Source organism: Protopterus annectens, chromosome 4.part0, assembly GCF_019279795.1.
Source record: "Protopterus annectens isolate FY-2018-M chromosome 4.part0, PAN1.0, whole genome shotgun sequence".
NCBI classification, from domain to species: domain Eukaryota; kingdom Metazoa; phylum Chordata; order Ceratodontiformes; family Protopteridae; genus Protopterus; species Protopterus annectens.
Window position 1 is genome coordinate 1,548,425,279 of NC_056733.1, and position 18,713 is coordinate 1,548,443,991.

Sequence of the window (18,713 nt, forward strand, 5' to 3'; positions counted from 1 at the left end):
ATCAGCATTGTCACCGCTAGGTGAACATCCCTGTACCCATTAACTACCACCTAGGCTGTGGTCAACATTATGGACACTGTGTAAGGGATGGTGCTGTGCAGTATACCTCCTTGCCTTGGTAACGTCTCCAGGCCCCTTGGGTACTCATACGAGGTACCCATGTCATGACAGGGTGCCATCCATGAGCACGGAGATCATTGGACAGGCATATACAGCACTGGGGTGACCAATATTGGATCACATATCACCTTTAAGGGGTAATGGCCATGCGTGGATGGGCGATACCAGCCTTCACAATCCTCACCTCCACTATGCAGCATGCTGTCTACCTTGCATAAAGACATTTGCTACACCATGATGACGGACATGCTACATGTCCATATCCTGATCTGTAAGACATACATTATGGACAGCCACTGTCCTAATACTAGGATCGCTACATGCTGGACGGATCCCTGTGCCATACATGTGACATACTCCCGCCAAACCATGCAACCCTGTTCATCAAAGCTGCACATGTCATCCCAGTCATACATGGTGTGATGGCCGCATGGTAGATGTAGTATCAACTGTCCGGATCAGTAATGTGGCACTGATGCACCTCGCGGTGGCATAATGGCTGTCTGTTATAACTAGGAAACCTTGCCCGTACATGCTATGGTTGATAACCATCCCTGCAAATGACGTTCGACTAGCCATTGTCCCATGTCTATCACATGTGCAACACAGGTGATCCGTGGCAGGATGTTTAACAGCTGTACAGTGCTGTGTAGCTGTATATGGCAAAACACATGCATGTACAGGTGTCCATGCATATGTGTGCATTGTCACTGCTCAAGTCCATTAAGGCTGTGTCTGTGTTGATATGTGACATATACACAGCATCAAGGTCAACAGCATTACTGTGGACACATCCAGGCATGTGCAGATAGGTAAGAACACCAGTGCAGGCAAATAGACATGCCCACATCAAGACAGCATTCACATGGAGTATGAACACTGTAATGAGGTGACACACATATATGGTGATGATATCCAATGCATAACGGGTGTTACATGTGTGTGACACAAACACATCAGTCGTGTCAGTGTCATGATGATTTGCAAAGATAACTGTGCAGATGTACTAGATGTCATAGAAATGTATGTGCAGCAGTATCTCTGTACATCTCTGAAACTGTGACCTGTCACCATCATTATGTCTTACAGATAATGCCTCGTACATGCCTTCCAGTGTACAGTCACCAGGAGGATGATGTCCTCATCCCGTACCTCCATGAGAACTATAAGGTGTTGTTCAGCCATGTGCCACAGCATGCCCAGCAGTGGGACGACCTGTGGCAGGATCTACGCAGGAGGGTGAACGATGTGGGTGGCCATAACCGCACCTACCAGCAGGTGCGCAGACACTGCACTGACTTGATACGACATGCAAAACAGCGTGCCACTGAAATCACCAGGGAACAAGGTGGAACAGGTGGTGGGCCACCAACCCAGCCCCCACTCACACACACCGAGGCGCTACTGGCCAGTCTGGGGACACCCTCAGAACAGCATCCACACACACTAGCTGACATCGTGGAGGTGGGTGTCTCCCAACCAATGAGCCTGGAGTTGCCTGGTAAGTCAGTACTGCACATATGGCTATTATATCCCATTTAGTTGCATGTGTCACTGTACATTATGTAAAGTAACAACATATGCAAGGTATGCAGACACACATGCTGCATACTACAGTATTCTACCCTGTGTATGCACACATGTGGATACTATATGCTATTATACAGACAAATGTGTTAATATGCACAGTGCACCCTGTGGCTGTCATACAGTCATGGATAATGTTCATACTGCTGTGTCACCCCTATACAGGTACCTCTGGTGTGCTGCACAGACATTAGTCTGTTGCAGGTGAGACTGTCATCAGTATCAGGCATGTTAAAGCATAGCTCTATTTGCCATGTGGCCAGTTAACAGTTGCACACTTGATGTTCGTTCCAGTCACGATATACAGGTCGCATCACCCATCATTCACACAGGCCACCCATGTGCAATATAAACAAACAAAATGATACACCGACTTGAAACCACAGTAGTTGTCATTGCTACATGTGTGGTCAGCTGTGCATACAACGGTGGAGGTGTTCTACAATGGAGGCATATGTAGTATGCATTGGAACAACATGTGTGGTACGCAAACAGTACCACACAGTGAGCTGTGATATGGGCAGCCCACTTGTGTCACCATTGTGTTATATGCCCCTGCATTGGGTGCACACATTGTGATGTGCCATCTGACATGTCCCAGACATGTAGTGTTCTGGCTGCAATATTGTCACACTATCCCATGACCCATACCCCACATACCAAACATACAACCCATTGTCTGCATAGCCCTGTGGATGGTGACATATCTGACATCTATGGGTGTATGTCATATGGGACAACACAGACATGTGAGATAGATGGCCATCACGCACATTTGGCCAACACATGTGCACACATAGCCATGGGGGATGGCCAGAGACACGTAGCCACACAGTAGATGTGATGTGTATACACCCTGTTGCACATTGTCCACACATGGTCCAATTATAGCCTTAGTTGACTGATTATACAGTTGATGTGGTACACTGGACATCCTAAAAGCCTGTGCACAGCTAGTGGAGGTGTCACTGAAGTCTACCATATAAGCTCTGTTGAACATCACGACTGTGTCATAGCATGACAATAGTCACCTGTATAACTTCCACAGACATTGACACCACATCAGGCCACAGATACTGTACATTTCCCTTGCTGCTGTAGGACATCACCATTAGTTGTGCACCTCGTGTGTGTGGTACATCAATGTCATGTGGGAAATGGTGAATTGACATGTCCGCTATGTGTGGACATGGTTGCCAGGCAGCTAAGACCCTGTAGTTGTTGTGCAGGGGTGTCATCTGTAGGTCCTCCAGTGATCTGTCACTTGACACAGCATGGTATGGTGTGTATACACCTCAGCATCGTGGGTCACAATCCACAGTTATGTCATGGGTATGCATGCAGTTATGGCTATGCAATGCGTACATATTATGCATTGTACAGCAATATAGATGCCTCATGATGCCATGCAATGGCACAGTGTCTGTACTTCACACTGTATAGCAATGTAGACGGCTCACACTACCCTTCCATGCTCATGCACATTTGCTAAACATGCATTCTATCTGTAGGGCATACAGACAACACCGCAATGTGATGCCCATTATGATGCTGTACATGCATCAGGACACCATTGTGTCAGACATGTATGCATGTTAATGCACACGTCAGCAGATGACATGTCAAGGTCACATCAGCCATGTGTAATGTTATCCTGTTCTGGTCCACATGGTGTATCACGGGGATGCATGCATACTACCATGATTGTGTGAACTGCATGGCTACTGATATGACACCTGCTTGCTGTAGTGTGCACCCCAGGGAGGTATGCTTACTAACACTATTAATGTCTGAGCTGCATGCCCTCTGCTGTATCACAGGCATGCTGCATGCCATCTGTCAAATCACATGCATGGTGTGTCTGTGTGTGTATGTGTGTGTGTGTGTGTGTGTGTGTGTGTGTGTGTGTGTGTGTGTGTGTGTGTGTCTGTGTTTGTGTGTGTCTGTGTGTGTGTGTCTGTGTGTGTGTCTGTGTGTGTGTGTGTCTATTGTAATTTAGAGTCTTTCTTTGCATTCACAGGTGATGTAGGTGCGTTACCCTCCTGCGGTTCATCTGATGTTAGTGTCCCCACAGATACTAGCAGTGATGAACATATGCATGAGGTACAGGCAGGGTTGTCAGGGACTGAATCTGTGCCAATGGTGACCATCCCAGCTATGTCCCCCTCTTCCCCGCACACAGTTCTGCTGCCAACACATACTGCATCACCAGTGGCCATAGAGGAAGGACAGTAAGCGTCTGTTAGCGTGGAACAGGAATGTGTGGTGGTTACAGAAGGTGTGTCTACACACCATGGTGTCAGTGTAATGACTGCAGATGTGCCACACAGGCATGTGGCCATTGCTGCTCGTAGGTGGACCTCTGGCAGACATGCACCTGCAGGACAGAGCGCAGCAGCTGGTATCACCAGATGCATGTTCCAGACTGTAATGGCAGCACAGGCACGTGCTGAACGGCAGAACAGAGAAGGGCAGAGGCTGCAGAGGGCTGCAGAGGGCTGCTATCAGTACCCTAAATGACAACATCCAGGCATTGGCAAATGCTCAACAGCAGATTGCTGATGTTCTGGACAGGCGATTGGGTGACATGGTCGGAATCCTTGACAGCGGCATGGCAATCCGCGAGCGTGAGCTGTCTGCGCTGGAACATCTGGTAGGAGTGAGGTGTAGGCCATGTGGACGTAGGCCAGCTACACCACCTAGTGCAGGTCAACGTGAGCGTGCCACCTCACATGCCCACCCCCATAGTGCTGGTTGCAGTAGCAGTGCAGCTGGTGCTGCGTTGTCCACACCAGGACACAGCAGGCCACATGGACATGGCCCTGGATGTTCCCAGTGGGGACACGGTTCCAGTGGACATGTGTCGTCGGACAGTAGTCAAGCTGTACCTCCACCTGGTAGTGCCCGTGCAATCCCTGGCAGGCACAGGTCACATGGCCGTGGCCTGACACAGTGAGCTGTACAACCTGGTCTGTACAATCTGGAGCTGTCAATAATACCATGTGTAGGCCTCACAAAAGGCAGAACTGTGTGCACACATACACGCACACAGCAAAGACATCTGTAGGGCACCACAACACCCACATGCATACTGAACAGACATGTCCAATCATATCACTGGCCCTTACCCACACACAAGATGTCATCCATTGGTGCAGCCTATGCCCCTGGCAAACATTATCACCCTGTGCATATGATGAAGCCTGTGCCGCATCCCTGTCATCCACACCATTGGTGCAGGGACATGCTCAAATGGTCTGATGCACAGGGTGAACAGAATAGTGAGAAGTGTATATTACATTAGTTGTGTAAGAATAGTGAGAGAAGTGTATATTACATTAGTTGTGTGTGAACAGTGAGAGACGTGTATATTACATTAGTTGTGTACTGTTGACACGCACTAGACATACCATGTAGTACAGGTTTAGCATGCATTGTTATATGTTCACAGTATGTGTCTCGGTAACAACAGTAACAGCATGTTGGTAATGATGCCCTGGTTTCCTCCTTATGGTCTACTTGCATGTACCTACAGGTGCCACTGTTTGCAGTCTCCCATGTGTAACTGTGGAGTACTCACAGGCACATATGGCAATATCAGCATGCTATACGTAGCCTCAGCCTGACTGTTGGAAAGTCTAACAATCCACCCCCCAGGATCCATCATAGATTGGATTTTAGTCTCCCATCCAAACAAAATCTCTCTCTCTGGCACTATCCCTGACTCCTTTAGTGACCATATCCCTGCCTTCATTCATCGCTCTGCTAACCCCTCACAATTCAAACATAATTACATCCAAACTCGCAACCTTAACAACTTCAATGCCACATACTTCTCTAACATTTTCAAACAAATCAACTGGCAATTCCTTACCACTCTCCCCCTTGACAATGCTGTTGAACATTTTAACTCTTTCTTCCTAAAGACTCTTAACTCCCTAGCCCCCCTAAGAAACAAACGAATCAAAGCCAATTCTGCTCCGTGGCTAACCAAAGAGACTAAACATGCCATGCATCTCCGAGACAAATCCTGGAAGCTTTATCAGAAAAGTAAACTGCTTTCTACTATGCTCCAATATACCCAACTCCGAAACCAAGTAAAAAAATTAATTTCCATGGACAAAAAAAACTACTACAATAAACTTCAGTCCAATAATAATAACAACCCAAAACAATTCTGGAAATCTGTTAACTCCCTTCTCCATCCTGGGTCAAAAAGTAACCCCTGCCCTGACCCTAATTTATCTGACAAGGAACTGAGCTCTCACTTCAACACTTTCTTTACAGATTCTATAACTAAGCTAACCAAAACATTTCCTAACAATAATCCATCCAACTTCCTAAACTCTCCTAATAACAGCCCCTCTATGTTCCAGCTCAAACCAGTTTCCACAATGTTTATAAAAAAGTTGCTATCCAAACTAAAGCCATGCTCTAATGCCCCCGACAATATTCCCCCCTCCTTCCTCAAATGCACAGCCGAAGGTATTGCCCTCCCAATTAGCATCCTGATCAACCGATCCTTAAAAGAGTCATACATACTCAAACTCTGATGTTCTGCCTACATTCTTCCACTTCACAAAGGAGGTAAAAACACTTCCATTTCTAACTTCCGCCCTATAGCCCTTCTCTCTCCAATATCTAAAATTCTAGAAAAATGTGTTCACCACCAACATTTACCCTACTTAACTCTGAATCAGCTACTTACTCCCACCCAACATGGTTTCCGCCCTGGCCACAGCATCATAACTGCCCTACTCTCCTTCTTAGAAACTGTTAATCAAGCCTGAGATTCTGGTCTTCTTGTATCCACTGTTCTGTTAGATCTTTCTAAAGCCTTTGACACCATATCCCACACACACATTCTCTCTCATCTCTCCAACCTTAATCTCTCCCCTAATACTCTTTCCTGGTTCTCCAGTTACCTTTCTGACAGATCTCAGGCTGTCAGATGGAAGGACTCTACCTCTTCCTTCTTACCTACTCCTACCGGTGTTCCTCAGGGATCCATCCTCGGTCCCATACTTTTCAACATCCTCATAAATAACCTTCACTCCGCCCTCCCTGACACTACAGTCATCCAATACGCTGATGACTCTACCTTAGTCTGTGCTGCCCCCAACTTCTCTGAACTTTTGTCCAAAACTCAAATAGCTTTTGCCACGACAGAAAACTGGATGCACAAAAAAGCATCTCTCCCTCAACTCTAATAAATCTAAAATACTAATTTTCCCCCCTACCAAGGCTTCTTCATTTGACAAAACCACTTTCAACATCCTAAGCCAAACCAACACTCCTATAGAAGTGGTCCCCTCCGCTAAACTCCTTGGCATTACCATTGATGAACACCTCAAATTCGATCTCCACATACAACAAAACATTAAAAAAAAAACACCAAAAGTTAGGCATGCTCTACAGGAATAATATATTTCTTTCAAACTCCTTTAGGCACACCTTAGCAACCACCTACCTCCTTCCCTCTCTCCTTTATGGTGCCCTTCTTCTAACTAATCTGTCTGCTTCCCTCACCTCTAAACTTGAAGCTTGCTATAACAAGATCTCTAAATTTGCCACTAAATCATCAACCCACCACTGCCTTACCCTTCAATCTCTGAACTGGTTAGAACTCACTAACCACCTTGACTATCTTCAACTAACAACCACTCACAAACTAATATTCTATCCAGAAAAATGCCCAGCTTTATCCAACATCCTTCCCCCTTACATCCCTAACCTATCTTTGAGATCAGACCACCAAAACCTAATCTCCATTCACAGACCTAAACATTCCACTGGCAAGCTACTACTATCCTTCTCTCTAGACAAAAAATGGAACTCTCTCCCTCCATCACTGAGGACTATACCTAACACAGATCACTTCAAGACCCAACTCTACTCACACCTTTCCTCCAAATGGATATGTTCCTGCTTTCACCCTGTATAAATTGTAGAGATTTTCTACACTAAGCCCCTCTCTACCCCTTCACAAATCTGCACTCAGACTTCATTTCTAATTCCCAAAATGATTTAGCCAACTCCCAGTTGACTGTAAAGAAGACAATATTGCAAATTATGTTAAAAAAAAAAAAAAATATATATATATATATATATATGTTCTTGTTATTTTTGCACTGTTCTTATTATGTATTCTTACTGCGTGTTCTTATTATGTATCCTTACTGTTTGGACATTTAATCGATTGTACTGCCTTTGGAGCTTTTCTCCCCGGGCCTCCACTGAAAATGGGTACTTCGTGGCCCAGTGGACTTCCCCGGTAATCAAACTTAAATAAATAAATAAAATAAATAAATAAATAAATAACACAGATGTCCACACATATACTGATCCAGTAGCATGTGGGCAGTTTAATAGGCTACAGTGGCTAGAGATGTGACATCCATATCAGGTCACATCACAGGTATGTTGACATGGTGCAGGGGTTGTACACAGCGGTCTGGCAAATGATAATGTTAGAGGCCACTTGATAGCATGAGACCTCACTGTGTAGCAGTAATACCCTGTCACATTACAGGAACATGCTCACACTCACGGGGTCAACAACACTATAACGCACACCTCATAGTGTTGAGGTGAGGACCCTTGCCTATGTGGTCATCACTGTCACAGTACTGTGAACCCACACAACGCGACACAGAGAAAGAACATGTAAGACTGATGGCATCAACAGGGTAGTGGACTGCATCACCATGAGGGGTTACGGATCCTGTGTGTTCTGTATGGTAGCATACACCTTCACTCCATGCACCAGACAGCCATACATACCTACATACACACACACACTGTGGAGACCACACATGTCATACACATATGGATAGCTGATGTGTGTGATACACACACCACACCTGCCTACATCAAGCTTTCTACACTGCAGTATGTACAGATCTCTACAACAGTGTACAGGGGTGTGTAACAACTGGGATGTATTTCCCACCGTATGTGGCATATATGGTCAAACAAGCAAACACATACGGCAGTACTGTGAATGATACACCTGCTATATGATGATACGTCTGACAGACATGCAGCAGTATTGGCCGCATTATGTGTACCAATGCTACCTTCGGCAATTGTGCTGCTATATGCAGATGGGAGGATGTAAGTGTTACAGGTGTCAAGTGACATACTGTCAGTAACACCTGACCGCTGTGTAGGTTTTATGTCTCCACCGTCAAGTAATGGTAACATAGCGTACTGTTTGCACATGTAATGGTAGGATGGCGTGTGACACACCTGTGAGCCGTCCCTGGCAAACATCCATCTACACAGGTGGATCACCACTTTATCTACACACATCCATCCATACCTGCTGTATATCCTACCGTACTGTCAGTATGTCACCATATACAGGTGTCAATGATGGGGCTGCATTGCAACTGCATGTTGTAGTTAGGCACAGATGAGTTACTTACATCAGCTACTGCACATGCATGGTAGCTGCATGCACACTACAGATTGTACATGTGTGTTGGTCCTACATGCCTGTCATGTATACATGTTTGTATGCATTGCAATTGGTGGACATGTGTGTTGACATACATAACACATGGACTGTTGTATGATATGATGGGTGTCATGGGTAACTAGTACAGTGGGAATGTGTCCTCAGTCAACATTGCTGCCTCATGTATTGTTAGCATTCAACAGCCATGGACCCACCTTCCATTTGCGTGCGTATGATTGCTGTAGCCACTTGTCTGCACAGAGGACAGCAAAAGCTATGCTATGTACATATGTGTTGTGTGTGTGATTCATGCACATATCCATTGCAATTACATGTATGACATAGCCAAACATGTGTGTTTGTTGGTGTACAGCGACAGTCATCTGTCACAGCTGTGTAAGACCCAGGGCCCCTGGTATGTGTAGAGCCGACCTGGTTATGTACAGTGGTATCATTGCAATGCATAACACTTGATGGAACCTTGTCAGTACATGTGTAGTCTGCACAGTTGCTGTAGACCTATGTCCAGTCCACTGGTCATGAGTCACATGGTGTTGTGTTAATGTATGGCTGTGTATTGCTGGTCCAATGACATGGTGATGTCGGAGGGCTACATTGTAGATTGTGGTGTGTACCTCTGTGATATGCACCTGAGACATATGTGATAGCTCCTGAGTGTGTACTGGTCAATACATGTGAGTGGCCTTCATGTACGTGGGGACAGTAATACCATACTGTGCCCTTCCATGTTTAGAATCCATGTGCATGCAAGACGGCCCTTTGCAACTGCTAAGTGTGTGAGCATGCCCAGTATGCCATTGTGTAGATGGACACACAGTACATTCCAAACTGCACCCTTCCGTGTTTAGAATCCGTGTGCATACAAGACGGCCCTTTGCAACTGCTAAGTGTGTGAGCATGCCCAGTACGCCATTGTTTAGATGGACACACAGTACATTCCAAACAGATGTGTGATACTAAGCATGTGAGCATGGCCATTGACATGCTGTATAGCGATGGTGGTCATCCAGGCAACAGATGTCCATTTTCAATGTCATGATGGATGCCTACATTGAACACACTGGTTGCTGTCTTGAAGGGTGTACTGTCTGTGGTGCGTCCCATATCTATGTAGTGTTGTTGTAGTGCTCCTTAGATATTTGGTTGCCCCGATCACACCACTGCAGTGTGTTTGTCTACATCTACCTTGGGACTGTAGTATGCTTTCAGACTGCTCACTCTCTATACATTCCCTATCGGTGTCCTTGCCTTTGCGGATGATGTCACCCACCTAGAAATGTGCCTCTGGAAGTGCTGAGCTCAGTAATCTTGGTAGCGCATTCTGTAAATGCGTAATGCTGTAGTGTGATAAGGTAGTTAGGTGTATGTTTGACTCCCAGCCCTGTCAAGTGTGTGTGTGTGTGTGTGTGTGTGTGTGTGTGTGTGTGTGTGTGTGTGTGTGTGTGTGTGTGTGTGTGTGTGTGTGTGTGCGTGCGTGTGTTTGTGTGTGTGTTTCCAGCTGCCTGGGGACACAGTAATGCTTTTAGATGCCTCACACCACATACATTCCCTATCGGCATCTTTGCTTTTGCGGATGATGTCACCCACCAAGAAGTATGCCTCTGGGAGTGCTGTGTTCAGTAATCTCGGTAGCGCATTCTGTAAATTCGTCATGCTGTAGTGTGTTAGGGTAGTTAGGTGTATGTTCGACTCCCAGCCCTGCCAGTTTTGTGTGTGTGTGTGTGTTTGCGCGCATGCTCCTGTCTGCCTGGGGACTCAGTCTTGCTTTTAGATGCCGCACACCACAGCAGTTTCCTACTGATGTCTTTGCCTTTGCGGATGATGACACGCACCTAGATGTCTGCCTCTGGGACTGCTGTGCTTAGTAATGTCGGTAGTGCATTCTGTAAAGGTGTTATGCTGTAGTGTGTTAGGGCAGTTAAGTGTATGTTCGACTCCCAGCCCTGCCAAGTGTGTGTGTGTGTGTGTGTGTGTGTGTGTGTGTGTGTGTTTGCGCGCATGCTCCTGTCCGCCTGGGGACTCAGTCTTGCTTTTAGACGCCGCACACCACAGCAGTTTCCTACCGATGTCTTTGCCTTTGCGGATGATGACACGCACCTAGATGTCTGCCTCTGGGACTGCTGTGCTTAGTAATGTCGGTAGCGCGTTCTGTACATGCGTCATGCTGTAGTGTGTTAGGGTAGTTAGGTGTATGTTCGACTCCCAGCCCTGCCAAGTGTGTGTGTGTGTGTGTGTGTGTGTGTGTGTGTGTGTGTGTGTGTTTCCAGCTGCATGACAACAGTACATTGCTTTGACAGTATTCACTCTCCATAACATCCGTGCGGCGTCTTTGCCTTTGATGCTGCTGTCTGCAGGATAGACATGTGCCTGTGTGAATCATGTGATCCACTGATCACAGTAGCGCATTTTGTAACTGCGTAATGCTGTCGTGTGGTACAGTGCTTACGTTTATGTTCTTCTCCCAACCCTGCCATGTGTGTGTGTGTGTGTGTGTGTGTGTGTGTGTGTGTGTGTGTGTGTGTGTATCTATCTACATATATATATATATATATATACATATATATATATATATATATATATATATATATATATATATATATATATACATATATATGTATATATATATATATATATATATATATATATATATATATATATATATATATATATATATATATATATATATTGTATATAGATATGTATGTTGGGATTATCACTCTTGACTGTGCTGCATTGTCTGTACGTGAGCACCTTGGATGTATGTACATCTGCTATGGCTATGTGATAGTGCACATACTGTGTGCTGTAGTGATCATGGGTTATACATGTGTAGTGACCGGTTATTGTGTTGCTGGGTATTACACGGGCATTGGAAACAATGTTAGTGCAGCACCTTTGACTGGTCATATGCAGATCTCGGCAACAGTCAGCAGTGGTTATTACATTGGAGTGTGAGTATGGCTCATATCTGTCTGTAGTAACTGTCAATTCTATGCACCCCAGGTTAACATTACAGACGCATGTTTATTCACAGGTTGTGGTACAGATCCCAGGACTGTATGTGTAGACATTGACAGGTGCAGGACTGGGTTGTGTTGGATGTATGGAGGGGTGTCCATGGCCAGTAATGGGGATTTCTATAGCCTGGCAGGTACGGTCTGTGACTGTCTCACAACCTCCTGTATATGGATGACACATGCTGTACCTGTGTATATGCAGACACACACACTTACCACAAACAGCTACGACTATCACATACACACACCCATTGCACCACCATTGGGCCATGCAATAACCATTGTTCCTCACACACACACACCTACGTGTACATTGGATGGCTCTATGACAGCTCTGAACATGTTAACACCACACCCTGTGCATATGATGTCACCTGTGATGTGTAACATTGATGCAGGATCTGACTAACCTGGTGCTGCTGCATACAGTGGCTTTATTCCACTGTATTGATGTTAGCATGTTGTTAACACACAGTGTGTTACTTCCAGGTGTTCTTCAGCAGGCATGATGCATTGCAGCTATGACCATCACTGCAGCATAGTTTACAGCACTGTTACCTCTGATGATGTAGTCTCCATCCATGTGCCATTTCACTGATGTGTGTAGTATTGGCAGCATGTGTGTCTGTGTGTGCAGTATATGTGTGATGTGTGTAGTACACATGTATACCTGCTTACAAATGCATACACGATATTACACGGGCTTCACTATTTGTACACTCGCTTACTCATTCTTCCACACACGCACACGGGCTAACACACACGCACACATGCTTACTCGGGCTTACTGGTGTGCATGGGCGCAGACACACTGTGGGCAGGTTTTCAGGTCACATCGGTGGTATCCATGGCGTACGCCGTCAGTCTCCTGATGTTCCCTAGGATAGCTCATGACATGCCTCTTCCATTGAGTACTGACAGCACACATGTGACACTGCTCCAGTGAAGTTACAGTGTTTTGTACATACACACTCCTGTTGTCACCTATCTTCTACTCTAATAGTCCCCTTAACCTACACTACACTGTAGAGGCTTGGCCCAGATGGCATGACATGTTGTGATTCACTATCCTCAGCCTCACTTGCCTCACATTGCCTACAAATGCTTCATTACATCTCTGACAGAGCGCTTCCACACATAGGTACCAGTATGCAGTAGCCATGTTGTCTCCAGCTTGCCATTCATCTGCATGGCATACTAACATCTAACTAAACCTACATTTTGTATGTATATTATCCATATGTCTTGTTTTGAAGAGCAGCGCGTTCTCGTGGCACTGCGCTACGCTTCCACACCAAGGACTGGGGGAGGACAACTACTGGTTCATTGATATCCAATGGACAAAGCCGCCACTGGTCTTGGACTTGGACATTGGCATGCTCCTTCGACTGTATTCATACTGTATTTGCAGCTGTCATTGCTCCATTTAGCAACATGCAAAATGTTAGTCGCATAACATCCGGGTACATTTCTGCACATAACTCTGCTCTTGCACGGACAGCTTACTGTTTCATGTATCGCGTACATCATCTGCATAGCTTGCACATACAAATGGGGTATGTTGCAAATCCCAACATTGTCCGTGCAATGTTCGTGTTACGGGCGGTCTTGCACACCCCTGCAGGTGTTTGCTGAATAGCCTGGCAGTCATCTTTCCTTGCTGTACTCTCACTCAATCCATACACACTGGAGATTTCGTGTATCATGGCCTAGGCTTTGCTATGTGCTATATGCAGAACACCAAGGCATATAGTCCAGCCACATACAGGTCTTTGATTGTCAGGGTGGTCATGTAGTGATCTGGTTTAGGCTTGTCCACCTGGTGAACGGAACTTCCCTGGCCGAGGTCAAATGTCAGACGAAGCATATGGACAGGGATTATCTCCCTATTTTGAAGTTTTACCTGTGTTTATAGACACAGGTGTTTGGGCACCTGTCAACAGCTTATTCTGTTGGCATTACATATTATGGGTGGGGTTGTTACAGTCCATACTCCATGGTGAGGGGTGTTCCCATTCACATTTGACTATTACCTGTATACAGTCATACGGGGATTATTATTTTTGGACATGAAGTGACTACAGGTATGCAGTTGTACATTACACAAGTGTGAAGGGCTGTTCCTGTAAATATGTACGGACCATACCTCTCAACCTCTTAGAGCACCGGACCTGCGCAAAACCTACATGATGGGGGGACAATTAGGAACACATTTTAATGATTGCTCTTACAAGCTTAGAACATTGATAGAATGCTAGGTTTTGCATTAGCATGACTTTTCTGCAGGTTGTGGAGTCTTATACTCAGGATATTTCTCATTATTTAGTGACGTCAATCTTCAGCTGTTTACCACACTGGTGCAGATTGTTGGAGGCACACACCAACACTATGGGGCGAACCTGTGGTCATTCTTAGGGTTGCTACCTTTTCGACTGCCCAAAGTGGGACATGTTCTGTAGAGATGTCAGATTTTCCAGGACAAAACATACCTACAGCCATGCATACTACTGAACTTTAACCTTTTTTGTACATATAATAGCTTATTCTAGTAACATTTGAATTGCTTATGCTACTTCACATAACATATTGGGGATTCATATATAAAATAACCGTTTTATGCGACTATTAAAGTAAATTAGGAAATAAACTCTCAGGACATTTGCTATGTCTTGATTTTTTCCACAGGACACAACTGCCTACAGAGGGATTGTTACTATAGCGTGGGACAGGTGGTGACCCTAGTCATTCTGCGAATATCCGGACAGTTGAGTGGTATGGCACGGACCTCTGTAATATGCTGTTGTGTTCTGGCACAGCAGTAGCTCAGCATTAAAGACTGCAGTCGGAACGTGCTGACAGACAGTTGGGTTTCAGACTTCATACTCCAGACATTAATGTCAATGTGCAAACTGTTATTCTATCAAATTCTATGTTTCTAAGAGATATGTTTGCAGATTGTCCCTGATTTTGGACCTTTGTCTCACTTACATTCACGGCTCTGTCCAGATATCTTGCTCACACAGGTTGACAGGTATGGTCAGTCATGACTGCACACAGTCAGTGTCCCTCACACTTGATCAGGGTTGACCTGTTTACGTAGTGTCTTCCTCGCCCTCATGCCATTTTCCACTTTGCAAATGTGTGCATTAAATTCTCCCTCCTATTCGTGTCTGGACACGTGCGTCACAGGAAGGTATTTTATCCTGGGTGGTAGGTTATGCATGCCCACTTAGGGCTGGACAGTGTCATGGACCTCCACTGCACATTCTGACTTGTGTCCAGATATATACTGGATTGGACATCATGCCGTCATACCCATTCTACTATTTACACAAGTTGGTCATCCCGTGAGGGATATCCCAAAAATTGGTCAAGACCAAAACAAGTTAGATAACGAAGATTTTTGTGGCTTCACGAAAATGTGCAGGGGGTTTTACCTGCAGGGGATACATGGTTTGCAATCCTGAAACTGCCTAGGGTGACAATACCCACTACATATGCGTAGGGGTCACTGTGTGTAGCTGTTTCTGCTACAAACCAGTGGACCAAGTACGGCTGGATTTGGTGGACGTTCTGGTATGGTGGCAGGTTGTGTGTTGTGGAGGGTATGCTGGGTAGGCTATTATGCATCCAGGTGTGTTGCGTTTGTTACGGCCAGTTCCATCAGGACTCATCTGTGGGTATGTGACGGTGCCGTATCTATACATTTGTCTCGCATATTTCCATATTCATATGTTTGTGCGATTGTGTTCTACACTATGGCCTGTCTGCTTGTCTTGCAGCTGTTTCTACATGAGGTTGTGTTTCTTTCCACTTCACGTGCTGCCCCCTCATATACCTCCGGTTCACCTTTTCTGCATACGACACAAGTATCGCCTTTGAGGAATTTACCATTAAACACACACCCCTCACACGCGAATTACTCACACCCCATAGAGCACTACTTTGGTTGTTGGCCCATGACACGGCCAGAGTTACACATTGACTACCCTACATGTTTCGGGTACCTATATGGTTGTGTGGACTACCCTGCCATGTTTGCTTTCCACATGCTATACCTCACGCACATAGGTACACGCCCTTACTTCACTTTCATTACTTGGTTGGTGTATCCGGGTACTACCCGTTCGACTGTGTCACATACACGTTCAGATTATACAGCTGCCTTCCGGATTTTGCCAGCCTGTTCTATTCATTGGTAGGATGGCACCTTTTCCTATGTTCAAGCTATTTCTTACACTTACACATGTCCGACTGTTGTGGGCATTGCCTCCCCACAGTCAACGGTTGTGTTTCCACCTTTTCAAATGGCCACAGTGTGACATAGGGTTACCACCTGTCCCACTTTGCGAGGGACAGTCCCACTTTGGGCAGTTGTGTCCTGGCATGTAACTGTCAACATGGCAAATGTCCTGAGATTTTAGGACAAACATATTTCTTATATTTTATGTGATAGTTGCATTAAACAGTTAATTCTACATCTGAAATACCTGACTGTTGTGAGAAACAGAGTAAGCAACTAAAATGCTACAGGAATACGCTTTTCTGTAGGCAAAACAGTTATGTTCTGTCCTTTGTACTGGCCGTGGGCATGTGTCGGCCTGTACAGTCTGATGTCTGTACCAAACATGTCCCACTTTGGCCAGTTGTAAGGGTGGCAACCCTACTGTGACAGTTGCGGTGAACACAGCATATTTTACAGGCCGACACATACCCACGGTCAGTTCGGCAGATAGAACTTACAATTCTTGCCTATATCTAAGCTTATTCTTGTAGCATTTTGGTATCTTATTCTGTTTGTTATGACATTTATGTATTATACGTCCAGTGAAATATGTTTAATGCAACTATTGCATGACGTCTACGGAGGAATTATGTCCTATATTCTCTGGACATTTGCCAGTTTTACATGTTTGTGTCAGGACACATCTGCCCACAGAGGGACTGTCGCTCGCAAAGTGGGACAGGTGATAATCTTGGTCGACGGTACGGATCATACTGTTCCTTTCGGCCTACATGTGTCCGTGTTGTTATGACTTGTTTATATGCTCCTTCTGTTTCGTTTACATGCGTATGCTATTTCCTATCACATTTGGTATGTGAAATACGGACATACCTTTTGTATGTGACTATTACATGGCTTGTGGGATATGATTCAGACATACGGTCACTACCTATAGCTACATTTCTCCTCATGTTTTTTGTTATGGACACATCTGCACAGCTATGTTCCCTCCCTCAAATTATGGGTTGGCTGATGACCCTCTCTGTTGGACTGGACGTACCTACTGGTGGCGCGCTAACATCTGATACGTTTCACTTCCACATGGTATAGCTATCAACACTACGTTGGACTACAGGCACACGGTTTTCCTGTCATTTGTTCATGGGTAGGGACCCGTTATTCCCTACCGTGCATTTGTGTTTGAGTCTTCATTTTCTGTTCGCAGGGACTCTGCTTTGCATACGTTTCAGTCTCCACAGACACTGATAGGTACGATTACTATTGCTGGCGGAATATAATATTCAGCAGTTTAGGTTGCTCCTCGAAAGCCGACATTGACACGCCTCCCTGCGCAACTTCGATACGCCCCTTGCACTCGTGCAAGTTTCCTATGCACGTGGCTGTGGCGGCTGCGCGCCTTCATTAATATGCATATGGTGCGACTACTCCACATCTACGCCGCACATCCGGCGCAAGCCTTACGCCGGACTTGCGCCGAGCTTCATGAATCCGGGGGTTAGACTATCTATTTTTTGTTTTATTGTGACTATTAAACATTTTCCTCTGATAATTATAAAGTATATGTTTGAGCTTTTAAAGGAAATTATCTATTTTATACTTTGAGTGTTTACCAATAAAGTAATGTTTTGGTCAGATATACTAAAATGTTTTTCTGAAATAAATTTAAATTAATATATATGAACAAAACTAAGATCTGTACTAGCCATGGAATGAAAATCAATCCTAATCTGATGGATAAACCTATGTCCATCAGATTATCACCCATACCATGGCAATCCAGAATATCTGAGCTCCATAAACGGAATTATCATATGGAGAATATTTGTAATAGGAATGAGCAATATTTATATTATTTTGAACAGATATAGTACTATTGTAGATTAGACAGAATTCTAATACAATATAAATGTCCACTTATTGTATAAGCAATTAATATTTACATGAAAGATAGATGACAAGCAATTCAATCATAGTAAAGTAGGATGTATCATATATAAAATCTCAGTAAAAGATTATAGCACACAGGTATTTAACATATTCACCCTTATTGATGAAGTCTTTCAAAACTTATTACTAAATATAAATAGATGGTAATAATATTTATACCTAATGTTTATAATACAATGTATTTTACTGGATATATCAGAAGTTATATTTCATTGTTTGCCAGTATTTAAGTAATCACTTTGTTTGTTGCTAACTTACTTAAAGCATCAAGTTTATTTTATGTGAACATTGATGAAAGTTAATGCATTTTAAT